Source organism: Macrobrachium nipponense, chromosome 35 (assembly GCF_015104395.2).
Source record: "Macrobrachium nipponense isolate FS-2020 chromosome 35, ASM1510439v2, whole genome shotgun sequence".
NCBI lineage: Eukaryota > Metazoa > Arthropoda > Malacostraca > Decapoda > Palaemonidae > Macrobrachium > Macrobrachium nipponense.
Window position 1 is genome coordinate 18,149,759 of NC_061096.1, and position 13,530 is coordinate 18,163,288.

Genomic DNA, 13,530 nt, shown 5'->3' on the forward strand with positions numbered 1-13,530 from the left:
CATCTTATAGGAATATCACAAAAAAGAAAAAAAAAATTCAAATGAGTCGACAGAGAAGGATACAGCAAAATGCAAAAAGTGAAGTTACTGAAGCTCTTGCCTAGCCTTGTCGCAAGCGGACACCTCAACAAGAATTTATCAGACTCCAAAGAAAAAAAGACCGAGTAATGGCCCACCCAAAATGAGGAAAGTGCTATGTTAAAGAGTAAACAATCTTCAGTTGCACACAATATTGATCTGCCAGATCATCACTTTTAAATTTTTTTCTCTAATATATGACCAGCTGTATTTAAATTTTATATTTTTGCATCCTTTTTGCATCCAAGTTGCAAAGAATGCACGACCCATAGCGAGTGGGTAATTTTTTTTTATCAGCAAGGCAAACAATCACAGGCAAAAAGATGATACTGGGTTATTAGATACTAACGAAACCGCTCTGGAAAAATAACAAATATTTTAATGAACATCATTTATAAGCAACACGTACAAAGAGATACAAGGCCTTTATTTTCTGAATAGCCTGGTTCAGAGATATTGTATTCGTGAGTTGTTAATTGGACATAGTATTGTGTAAGTGTATGCCTGTTAGAGAGAGAGAGAGAGGAGAGAGAGAGAGAGAGGGAGAAAAAAACTGGAGTCTATCTATTTTCCTATCAGATTATCGTTAGCCGTACGAGAGAGAGAGACGAGAGATGGGAGAAAAAAAGGAGTCTATCCCTATTTTTCCTATCAGATTATCGTTAGCCGTACGAGAGAGAGAGAGAGAGAGAGAGAGAGAGAGAGAGAAGAGAGAAGGAGCATTGAAGAGAGAGAGAGCATTAATACTTCCTAATGCAAAAACGAGCAGACTTCACTTTACGCATCAACTACTACTTACAGGCATTTAAATATTCATATAACTATATATATCTATACATACATACATACATATATATGTGTGTGTGTCTGCGCGCACGAGCACGGACTAAGCAGACGAGAAGATAGTAAGATTCTACGATGAGATCATGGCGGCATTGACGAGATCGGGGATATGTGAGGGAAGGAGGAGAGAATAAATTAAGGCGTGGCATGAGCGAAAGGTACGGTGAAATGAGAACCGAATTTACTTGAGGTTTAGTTGCATGACAGAGGAGACGATCATGTGCAGGTCTACGGAGGATGAATGGGATAGTCAAGAAGAATCAAGAGAGAGAAACATTTTTATTGCTGTATATGAAAGTAATTGCAAAGAAATGGATTACTTCATAGACAGCTCTAAGAATAATAATAATAAAAAAAAATGGAATAGATGCTGTGGAAAGCGATGCTTCGCTCTGTCTGTGGAGCTACTGTTTTGAATATAGAAGGGAAAGCAGAAGGGATGCAGGGTTGTATGATGCACGAACAGAAAGTAGGGTTGTTGTATTACTGAAAATGCTTCTGGACGTGACTGCTGAGGTAAATAAGAGGGCAAATGACATGCTAAAGAAAGCAAACACCGGGGACTGATAGGATTATAAGTTTCATAATGTGGTGCGGTGGTGAAAGTGCGACTGAGAGGCAGACCAGTGTTTGAACTGATAAAGCTTAAAAGAAACAGGCAAGAGGGAGTTGACGGAGAGGGTAATCAGAATGATAAGGACCTAACATTATGTAGTATACAACGGAAGGTGCAGAGTAAGATTTTGATTGGTAACGTAAAACAGATGACGATGGACTGATAGGGATGAGTACCGCTGGTTTAAAAATGAAAATGTATGTGTATCACGTGTTTGTTATGACCTGGAAAAGTTATAGGAAAGAAACGGTATGGAAGCAATGTGATGTGAGGTGAGGTATAGGAGTTAAGTTGCTGAGATAGATTGAAAGGTTTTACCACTGAAGAAAAGTGTCTGTTAGAACACTTAGGGTAGTGACTGGTTTGGTGTAAAACAGGGTCTGAAACCAGAAGTGCTGCCTACATGGCTGCGCAATATGTTTATGGATGGAGTATTGCTAGAAGTCAGAGAAAGGATAGTAGATGCAGGATAGAATAACATCAGGGACTGTAGTGGAATGGTTAACATCTGCAGATGATACAATACTGGCTGGAGATAGCACAGAAAACCTACAGGAACTAGAGAAATAGTTTGAAAATGCAAGAGGAGGATGTTTTAGAGTAAATGAGAGAAACAGCATAAGTATTAGGATCTATAGAAATCGGGAAGATGAACAACAAATATTTCTTGGAATGGTGGAAGAACGGAATACATATCTTTTATAAAAGTTATGATAAGGAATATAAAATCAGGTCGTCTGCTTACACTTTTATGCAAAACATTAATTTTCAAGCTTACAAGAATAGACTACTATTTAATACCCGTAAAGGAAGATTTTGTACAAAAAATACTTATTATACTACAAAACCTAAAATATACAACTGCACGGGTTGCTTTAAACTATTCATCAATAAAAATAAAGTATCTGGCAGCAGTACTGTATAATGAAAGGAACCATTTTTTTTAATGCAAGATTACAATGTTTATTTCTACAGTTTTCACAGAAAAAAATAATAATTCTTTTAGAATTCTTCATTAAGAAACATCTAGAGGCATAAAAATCACACGAAAAAAATCGTTTTTACTTTCAAGTAATTTTGTATGCAAATACATTCTAACTATACGGATGGTTCTCTACTTTCTAGCTTTGTCAAGAAAAAAACCTGGACATTTCAGATTATTTCGCTCAACAGAAAGTCCGAGGATTTCTGCTTTTATAAATTTAGATTATCATATCTCTAGCGTTTTCAGGAACAAGCCAAAGGATGCTCATAATCATTTTTAAAGTTCACTAAACTTATAAGGAAGAAAAGAGCTGTATGCTTATACATGAAATTCTACTGCCTACTTTACCAGATGTATATGTATTTGTAACAACCTCTTACCATTTCGATTTCTTCACATTTTTTTGGATACGGTTGTCAGTGACAATCCTTGAGTCCGTAATGAAGATCAAATGGGGAAGCCCCAACTTCGAACTAGCGTGCAATACATCGACCACGAAGAATATCTGCCCCCGTGACCGCGTACTTAAGCCCAACCCAAGCTCAATCCAGTGTAAACGAGTTTGATAATCCCCATTGCTAGTTTGGGTTTCTTCATTTGATATTCCGAATTCAGGGCTGAATGGTAACACCCGTATCCAGTAAGTATGAAAAAAGAAAATGGAAATGTTATGACGCCACTGTACCTATTGCCAATACACACACACACACACACTATATATATATATATATATATATATATATATATATATATATATATATATATATATATATATATATTATATGCGCGTATGTGTATATTACGTTTGTGTGTATTATGCAGATGAGCTTCCAGTTCATGTGTATGAAGTGACCAAAAGATGAATGTACTAAGTGATGTTTGTTTTTCTCTGGAGCCGCCCCTTTCAAGAGAAAACTTTTTTGTTGTCTGCACATGGATATGCATGTGTGTGTCTGTGGTTACGTTTTCAATCGTGCCGTTTTAGTAATCGAAAATAAAACAGGCGTTGGTTTTCTTACGGTTTTCTCAGGATTTGTCTTAGCCTGATCTTTGTAAGAATGAAATTAATATCATGCATAAAAGGACGCATTACTTTCGCTTAAATGTTATGGCCAGCTTAATATAACAGCACCTGGTCTCTTGTCATGGTTTCTCATATCTTCATACATTATTTTCTTTTATGGTCTTCATAAATGACCAACTTGAAATATGTCTTGCGTTTACGATTAAGGAATGTACATCTACAGAAACATTACCTATTTTTTAGTGCTTTGTTTCGTTGCTAATCTCATAGTACTATATTTAGCTCCAGTTTAAAGGCTATATATCCCAACATAGCGACAGAGAGAGAGAGAGAGAGAGAGAGAGAGAGAGAGAGAGAGAGAGAGAGAGAGAGAGAGAGAGAGAGAGAGAGAGAGAATTTACATATGCAAACACCGTTCTAACGCTTACGATAAAAGCAAACGAAAATGCTTGTACAAATTAAAGCTGCATTGTTCAGACCTACATAATTCGGTGGTAATATTAAACAGTTTTCGTGCTACGAGTTTCTTAGATTTATTTACATTCATCTTCAATCTCACCTTATTCCTCGTTAAATGCTGCTGACCTTAATTTTCAATGGAGGTAAATTTATTTTTCAAGACATTTTGATGTCCCTCTCAAACAGATGTGAAGTTTTTACGCTTTTTCATGGAATCATTTTTATGTTATTCATGGCATTCACGTATATGCGCGGAACTGTCAAAAAATAAGCTGCCATCTTGGACAACGGTTTCCCGCAAAATAGAAACCCATTTCAAGTAGAAGAGATAAAGCTGTCAAGAAGAGATAAAGCTGTCAAGAAAAGAGAAGGGCATAATACTGCTTAAAATGAAGCACAAGGATAAGACAAAAACACACGAATAGAATACGCGAATAACAACAACGAAAAATCCTACGGACAAGTTGTTTCTAACCACCTGAAACGCTGCACATAAAAAAAAAGGAAAACTAGTACAGGTGCAAATTGGTGACGCTCGGAAAAAATATGAAAGTTGACGAGCCATCAAAATCACTTGCAATACGAACAGATAAAAGCTATATCTTAAGAAAATAACGTGCACTTAAGATGTCCGAAGAGGATATCCTCTGACAAACTTTGAGAAAAGCAAACTCCTTGAAAAAACTAATTGTATCTAAAAGTCAGAAGGCTCACAATATTCCCGATTAACAGATGGAACAACAAATACTCTATACAGTAACCTCTGAAATACGGGGCAGGATAGTCATCGATTTCGTAAAACCAATATCAACAGCAAACTTCTCCTGCTGGGAAGTTCGGTAACTGCAAAGGAGATCAGTTTCATATCCGGTACAACAGTGTGGCAAAATCAGTAGTTTGGAGTAATACCCATTGTCGCCACTGCTTTGGATGTAACTAAGAAGATGGGAATCGTTAAATATCAAACTGTTTCTTGTAGGCATAGTTGGCATTAAGAGCCATCAAAGTAGATTCAAAGTGCTTACGTATATCAAGGAGTATCGATAAAATTTTCTCAAAATCTTAAGAGAAAACTGGAAGGCTAAAATTCAAACTTTCCTTTAGAACATGTACTACATCATTACACAAATCCCTCTCATTTTTATTAATACGTGAATAGAAGGCGGAAAAAATTGTGAGCTCCACAAATTGGCAACAGTGCCATGTTTGAAAATGTTATGAAAAACTACTCTGGATCTCCTCCAAACCATCTGCATTAATTTTCGTACATCTGGATCGCCTCCAAACCATCTGTATTAAATTTTCGTACAAGCTGTTAAATGTCTTTTGATAGAAAGGCAAGCAAAATAAGTAACTCGCATTAAATGTCATCACTGAGAAAGAAGCCGTGATCAAATGGTTCAAAGGTCTTAGAAGAAGTTCTATTTCGTCCTACCTGTTGGTCTATTCACTGAAGCAAAATAGCTCTGTTAGTTCCAAAGATGAGGTAACGATTAACATTAATTTTGGACATATCTAAAACAGGACAAAAGTATTTCCATTGCCATTAATGAGAATAACCAGTTTTTTTTCATTTATTTATTTTTGGAGGATGAGTTTTGATACTTTGAATATGTTGATTAATAAAGACAACAATCGTAATGGTACAGCAATAATAAGTGATGATAAACTGAAGAGACACTATCGTCGATCAGCAGAATGAGGAAGGGGAATTTCCTGCCATCCTCATCAATAACCTAGGTACAATGAATCATGTACAGTTTATCAAAAATGAAGAAAATTATCCTTAAAACTAAAATTAATATAACCAAATCTAAAGCGTGTTAGTAAATTAAGTGACTTATGAAAACTGAATTAAGTGACATATGAAATATTAAACAGGGGGAGGCAACGCCTTGACGTTGTTCCTTCCGGAGTACCCTACGTTGCACGAGTAACGCCCCAAAAATTACGCATATTTTATCTTAACGATGTACGGCGAAACAGGTAACGAGAAAGCGACTTGGGGGTGTTAAAAGTTATTCTTGGCGCCCTGTTTTTCTTGGCCATAGACTGAAAAGGGGTTATCATTTTCTAGCAAAATATTTTTAATCTATTTCCACAATTTTCCCCTAAAGAAGTAAAACTTTACAAAATTCGTGACGAAAATAGTCATGAAATACAATTAATAAAGCCGTAATAAGTTTACTTACATGATTTAGCTTGGGTAACAGGACTCAATAATTTCCGGTATAAAACCTGGACTTAGGAAGGATAACTCAAGGAGAAGAAGTCGCCTCTTGCTTTGAAAGGGTGTTTAAATACACACACACACACACACATACACACACACACACACACACATATATATATATATGTATATATATGTGTGATATATATATATATATATATATATATATATATATATATATATTTATATATTTATATTATATATATAAATTAAAAAAATAATATACACACCACACACCACAAACCAGTCGCGCAAGGCGCTTATTCACACGATGAACAAGATTAAGGGCAGGAATACGATGCCATACACATTTTGCTTTCATCCTACATTATTAAATGTAAAACTTGCATACAATATGACGATTTTAAAATTGTTGACCAAACAAAGGAACTCGAACTGTTGACTTTAGAAACGCTAAGCATCAAATTACGAGTTCCGACTCTAAACAACCATTGCTCTGCTGTCCCGTTGTTTTTAGCCAATATTTTCTGTCTTTTTTTGTGCCTCATGACGTTGTGTCCTTTTAGTAGTTTTTCTATATTTGATGCTGAAAGATTGGTTGTGTGGAGCTGTTTTCAGCTGATGACTTGTCTTTTGATTGTATGCGTTGGTGTTCTTTTTATGTGTATATATATTTATTTCTTCCGAGAGATTTAAACGTTCCTTTTTTTTGTACTTCTAGTCTCGATTTTAGTCAATGTGCATGTCATTCAAGTCTGAGCTGTAATTTTGCCATTAAGTTGATTTAGCTTTTTAAAGTACTGGATCTTGTAATCAGCTTTTATTTCACATTAACATAAATTTTTGGTAGAATATCCTGAAGATGTGGCATATATGTATATATATATGTGTATATATATACATACATACATACATACACATATCATAAGGATGTCGGAGCATGCTGCCATAAGGCACCACTTGGTCAGGAAGCTTACATAGCTTGAGCGCTATTCGCTAGACAGAAAAGGGTAGAGAATGAAAAAAAAATGGAAGCAATGGAAGGAAAAATGTGAATCTGAATGAGAATATCATGACTAAATTTTTTCCTGGAAGTGTAGAGATAAACGATACAAACGGAGATGGGCAACGAGAAGAAGTTTTAAATCGATGCAGTATTTTGAGGGGCCACTGAATCTGGATTGTGGCAGAGCTGGCTACTGATGGAGTTTATGTTAATCATAGATTGGCCAAGGAATAGAATGTCAAGAATGTGAGAATGACAGAAAAAGAGAAGTAAAGGAAAGGCTTCATATGTCAAGAGACATTTCCAGGAAGTTGGTTAATTGAAGCACCAATAAATCAAACAGGTAGTTGGAAGGTGCATGTTTAGTTTCATTGAAGAAAAATCTCTAAAAGTTAGTAAGTCAGCAATAATTTTTCATTTGTCTCTGGAGGAAAAAGTAATAAAAAACGAAAAGGAATTTTATAATACGCAACATTGTCCGAGAAGGTTCAAAAGTAATTGGAAAGAAATCCTAAGCGTGTTGGTTGAGAAACATCATAGAAACGAGCCATTATACGCTTTACTATGAATATGAGATTGTATGTGCCAGGTATTTGCTTTCATAACAAGACCATTTTCATTAAATCAAATACACATACTTTTTATGAAGCCAACGTGACTGGATGCTGTCTACCTATCAATAACATATTAGCCAAGTGCAACGACGAAAACTGCAATTCGAACACATCAGCAATTGGACTTCAGATCAATACTTTTACTAACAAACCTATGTTCAATAGCAAGCACAAGAGGCAGCCATCCCAATAATATTGACCATCACTATCAGTACTGGAATCATTCGGGTTCAAAAATATATTATTGGAATACTAATCAATCAATGTTACCTACTGGATGGCTGTGCATGACCAGAATATTGGTTTACCAAAATTTTCAAAGCAGATTTGCTTTACATTTGCTTTCTTAAAGTCAAAAGGAGATGTTTATCGTCAATTGGCCTTCCAGGGTAAAAAGGAAGTAGCTTACCGACTTCTATGAAATTCAACCGTATACCTTAAATTCATCTTGAATTAAATTAAATATCCTAAGCAAATCAATGACATTAAACTTTATTATTGAAGGGATAACACAAAGGTAAGGTAGCAAAATGTATGTATTTCCGATGTTGTGTAACGTCATATAATATTTACGAAGAAACTGTAAAGGAAAGATGGTCCTAAACCATTGGAAAAAAAAGTGGTATGAGCTGAACATCACAAAGATTACTTTCCAAAGAATGTATACGTTTATAAATACAACACAAACACATCAGCGAAATAACTACGCACTTGATTCTTAAAGTACTATTAGCAAAACTTAGTAGGAACCATCACAACGATTGTAAAAACGGACACCGAAAGAAAATAAAACCTAATGAACGCGTTTGCGATAGGAGGTAGTTAGTAACACTCAACATCCCCCTCTTTCAGAATATGTTTTGTTGCAGATCCAGACTCGCTTAGCCTTACACTCTCCTTTATAAGACATGAGCTTCAACCGAAAAATTGCAGTATGTAGCCGAATGTCGGCGTATCTGCACCTTAAGCCCCGTCCACATGGTCGAGCTCTTTGCTCGACGAACTCTGTTCGATGTGACGTCAGAAGCAGGAAACGTCAGAACCTTGCCGTTCTTTCTACGCTTCTAACGTCTCATCGAACAGAGTTCGTTGAGCAAAGCGACGTACTACCGAGGCAATAGCTATAGGAACGACGAAGACTAGATATTTGTTTTACTGCTTTATCTATTGTCCTTCCTTTTAAAACCCCCCTTTCTTTTTCCTTCCGAACTGGGTCATGACAATAGAATGCAAACCCCACTGACTTAAGTGATACAACGCAAGAAAAAAGCTCGAATGAACTTCGTTATCACAAGAATAAAAGTGGAAATTTCTTCAGCCTTACCTGTAACAACAATATATATCTGTCCTTCTTCAGCGATGAAGATGATCATAAATTAATACAAGTATCATTTCGTTGAATCCGCTGTAGATTACTAATATCTATAAGCCAAGCACTCTAAACGTTGAATAAAAGATTCGATTTATTAATCGATCTCGATGAGATCGTTCACCGGACTTTAAAGACCTCCATTAGCGAGGTTTCAGTGATTAACAGCCATATTTTTTATATTCCTTGAAAAAAATAATTCCATGCACATGTACTTCAGTTTTGGATAAAAGCACAATTATTCTTAGGGAAATAAACTTGACATCACAGAGCACACCCACGACGACTTGATCTCCCACTCCTGCAGTCGCTTACAACTGGTCAAAATTCCTCATTTCTTCTCTGCACCTTCTTTTCTGGCAGACTCGTTTTCTTATTTTATCCCTGGGTTGTCAATCTCATTGCTTCTAAGGAGAGCAGAAAACGAGTCTTCCAACTTCCTTTGTTCTTTAATCGTCTTGCCTTTTCTTCATGTTCAAGATCGTCCACTTCTAGCTTGGTCAATGCTTGAAATACTAATGAACTTTCTGCCTTCGATAAATTTTTTTCTTTCTATTTTAGGCGTTTTTTTATCGCTATTAATTAAAAATTCTACTTTGTTTGTCTTCATGATTTTTATAGCTTTTTTTTCGATACACTTGAAGTAATACGATACTACTAACGGATAAAGGTGAAAATTGGCAAGTGTATATTTTATAACCCTAAATAATTTTTACAATTATTATTTTGTACCCAAGTTCAATAGATCTGGTACTTATCATTTAAAAGTGAGTTTCCTATGCCAGAACCATCAAAATATCAGGTAATGGTTTTGAACGGAATAGTGACGTTAACCTATGACGATAATGAGGCACCACCCACACTGAAGAGAAGTTACATATGATATTAGTACCCACCCTACGCTTCAGCGATATCAATGATGACAATCAGGATTTGTCATCGTCCCCGTGATTGCATAATTATACTCAATAATCTTTTCATTATTATTATTATTATTATTATTATTATTATTATTATTATTATTATTATTATTATTATGTAAAGGATTCATCGCAACTTCCATAGGCTGCTGTTGGGACTAAGTTGTTAGCTAGGAATTCTTCCATTTTCTTGATATTCGTATTGTTTCTAATTTACAAATAAGACAATCCGGTTTGTTTTACGTCAGGTTTCGACACTATAGCCTTCTCTTTGCTGCAGCAAGAGATGAGTGTTGCCATGTAACTTTTACCCACTATAGAAATGAATTAACTATTCAAGGGTTTTCTCGCTCTTGCCACGAGTCTCGCTTGTATACGAAGTGGCAAGCCGTAGCACAAATGCAGTCTTGCAACCACGGGGACAATTTCATATCCTGCTGGCCATTCTCGAATTTGTTGAAGCCTACTGTGCATTCCAGAGGCCATGAAATAGTGTTTCTCGTAAACTACTTTTAAACCGATGTAAGGGTTTCCATGCTAATAAAGCAGTGAGTGTTTCTAACATTGTCCTAATTTATGGTAGTACACTGAACTGACAGATGTGCTTAGAAAACAGACCAACTTCTTGCCTTACTAAGACCGTTTCGATCAAGTGGTGCTTTATGACATATCTGTGACGCAGAGCCATCCCCCTTACCTATAAATTAAAACATAATTATTTTCAAAATTTATATATCATCATACAATATATTGATTTGCTTTAAAGTCTCGTATTGCCCAGGAGAGGTAAAACGACATTTAACCATAAATCAAACAACCATTTGATAAGGTATAGTGGAGGATTCGCTATACTGACGTCACTGATACACGTCCCCATTTTTGCGAACAGTTGGGTAGATAAGCTCAGCTTTAACCTCATTTTCTTAAGTAAAAGAAATTAATGAAACAAATATGGCAATATTGCCACAATACTTCCGGAAATTAGGACGAAGTTTGAAACACTGCTTTATTGGCATGGAAATCCATAAGTTGGTTTCAAAGATGTTAACAAAAATTACTGTCATGGCCTCTGAAATGCAAAGAAGACTTTGTAAGCATATCCATTCACCTGTTAATATTAGTGACTTAAACCCCGTAAAAACGGTCGAACTTTGCCCGACAGACTTTGTCTGATGTGACGTCAGAAGCGGAGAAACTGCGGATAAGGTTCTGACTTTTCCCGCTTCTGACGTCACATCTAAACACAGTTCGTCGGGCAATGTTCGACCGAGTGGACGGGGCTTTACTGCCTACTTGGTGGATGGGAGGAGCCTCATGACGTCATATTATGTTTATTTCATATTATGTTTTCTGTTATTTTCTCGGTTCCGGCATCGGCGACTTCATTTTACTCTCTAAATATCAAAACTATCGAACTTAGCTACAAAATAATGCTTGCAAAAATTAGGTAGGGTTATAAAACATACACTTGTCAACTTTCACCTTTATCCGATAAAAATTTCTTCCCGAAAAACAGCGTACCACCATCTCTGAATACCACAGTAACCCTTCAAGAAATAAGTACTTTTACTGTACCCCTCAAATTCAGCAGCACTTAAATTCAATGATTACCATACTATTTCTGTTCAGGTTCTGGTTATAGATAGTGTTAAACTTCCTGACAATACCACAGAGCTTAATCCTAAATACCTTCGCGTTCTCGACCGTTCAGAAAAAACTAAGCCATCAATCAGTCTAGTATCGTCAAAGTTGCTGATATTGTTATTTCTTTGCATTGTACGGTCCCGGCCATTTATCAAAAATCAATCTCTACGTGTAATATGCCAATGACTATAGAGTATACGCTGCCAAAGACTTGTCTAAAGATTATACAATCAGAAGCATTATCATTATCATTTGTTCTAAGGAGTCCACAATAATAAAAAATATTAAGAGTTCGTGTATAATTTAAAAACACTTTACAAAGCTTTCGAACCCTTCCCTGGGTTCATCTTCAGTCCATAAGATTTGGAACTGAAAATGAAACCAGGGAAGGGTTCGAAAGCTTTATAAAATGTTTTAAAATTATTTTTATTATTGTGGGCACATTAGAACATTATATATACTCTCGCGATAGAGTTTTTCCCAATCCAAATTATTATTATTATTATTATTATTATTATTATTATTATTATTATTATTATTATTATTATCATCATCATTGCTGTTAATCTAAACTTATACTCTGTCAAAATCGGTCCTACTGAAATATCAAGGCAATAACAAACAACGATCATAAGTGGTGATCGATACCCAGACCTCTCTCAGTTGAGAGACAAGGGCACAACCAAATAAGCACAGAGGCTCCATCTTCGTCTGCGACCCTTGAAAAGCATTTTGGGAATTAAGTAACATGAGTAAAATTTCAGTTAAAGAAATAAAAGATTTGTAACTGTAAAATAAATATAACTGAGTAAAAAGAATCAGATAACAAAATGGAATCTCTACCTTATTCCAAGGATACTAAGGATATGAGGAAGGTAACAACAAGCAATCTAAGTACTATTTCAACATGAACGAATACCTTATTCGTTATGATATACATATATATATATATATATATATATATATATATATATATATATATATGTATATATATATATATAATGTTACTGGCGCAAAGTGATTGTTTCCAAACTAACAAACAAACAGCATGTCTGAAAAAAATGGATTATTACCTTATAAGGATTCCTTTCCAGGTAAACAGAAAGGAAATTATATCAGCTGTGAAGTCAGGGCTTATTAAAATCCATTAATATTCGCGCAGATAGACACTTCCATAAGAATTCGTATTCATCGCGACTAAAATGACCAAAAATATGATTTAAATCATACTTCACTTCGGTTCACAAACCAAATAAGAATAATAAAAATAACTAAAATGATAAAAATGAAAAATAACTAGAATTTGTTTTATTCTACGATGATTTAAAAGATAATTTGTGTGTTCCAGCCCAATACCTGGCCATTGACGTAAATTCCTTATTCATTCGCATATTGAATCCAAGGGATCCCAAAGTTCTGATTATAACGATAATTCAGTTTCACAGATGTTTAGACGAGGTATGATGTAAGCCAGGGAATCGATACAGACAAGATGTTGCAGTTTATAGCATTGATAATGGCTTCCTTTCTCTCTCTTTCTCTCTCTCTCTCTCTCTCTCTCCCTCACATATATCTGTCTTTCAATTATATATGTAAAATTATATATATATCTAATATATATATTATAATACATATATATATTATATATTTAATATAATAAATATATATAACTATTAATATATATTAATAATATATATTGCGCAGATGGATATATAAGTATGTGAGTGTGCTATGTACTCTGAAGCTTTTTTTCTTTTCTCTTGAAAATGGCTATATTTCAC